This window comes from Rattus norvegicus, chromosome 3, assembly GCF_021556685.1.
Source record: "Rattus norvegicus strain SHRSP/BbbUtx chromosome 3, alternate assembly SHRSP_T2T, whole genome shotgun sequence".
In the NCBI taxonomy this organism is placed as follows: domain Eukaryota; kingdom Metazoa; phylum Chordata; class Mammalia; order Rodentia; family Muridae; genus Rattus; species Rattus norvegicus.
Genome location: NC_141536.1, coordinates 136,642,738 through 136,643,535, shown reverse-complemented (window position 1 = coordinate 136,643,535; position 798 = coordinate 136,642,738).

The window sequence follows — 798 nt, the reverse complement described above, 5'->3', positions numbered from 1 at the left end:
GTGATTTAATAATACTACATGAAAAAAGAGATGGGGAACATTTAAATGAGTAAGAACCAAGTAACCTCATAAATGCAACAGCAAAAATAAAATTTATCCTTCTGAAGGAAGAAATAAAATAATGAAGCAAATACAATTGAAGCAATGAAGCGGATTCCTAGCCCTCAGAGCCTTTATACCAATTTCCTAAATATTTTTCTATTTTGTGCTCAACAGTATGTTTGGGGTAGACAGACATGGTTATAGGGCTACTGAACTACATAGATTTAACTTTGTGCCAGGCATCTAAAAATTTTTATAATAAAATATACAACACAAGTCAACATAAACTAACATGGCAATCATGGTACCACACTGTTTTAAAACATTCACCTTCATCTTTCCATATCTAAAATTTGCAGAACCATCAAGAAAGTAAGGACAAATTATTGTTTTTAATTAAGGTAAAATAAAATTCTAAGTGCTTTGTAGATATAAAAGTGAAATATAAGATGAAACTAAGCATTTATAGAAATAGAAAATGCTATTTAGAAAGTAAGTGTCTAATGAATTAATTCCAGCTGCTCTATCCAATCCTTCTTTTTAATGGCATCCTAGGTTGTCTTCTACTATTGCTATATATTGCTGCCACATTTAGATTTTATTCCCTAGTTCATTCAGTATCCAACTTGAAATACCCAGTATGTTATCAGTGTTTGATCTAAATGAGGAAGAAGGTAAATAAGAAGAAAAAAGATTGAAGTTTATCCAGTTATTGTTTTATAAGCTAAATCTACTGCCAAATCAAAAGACCTGAAA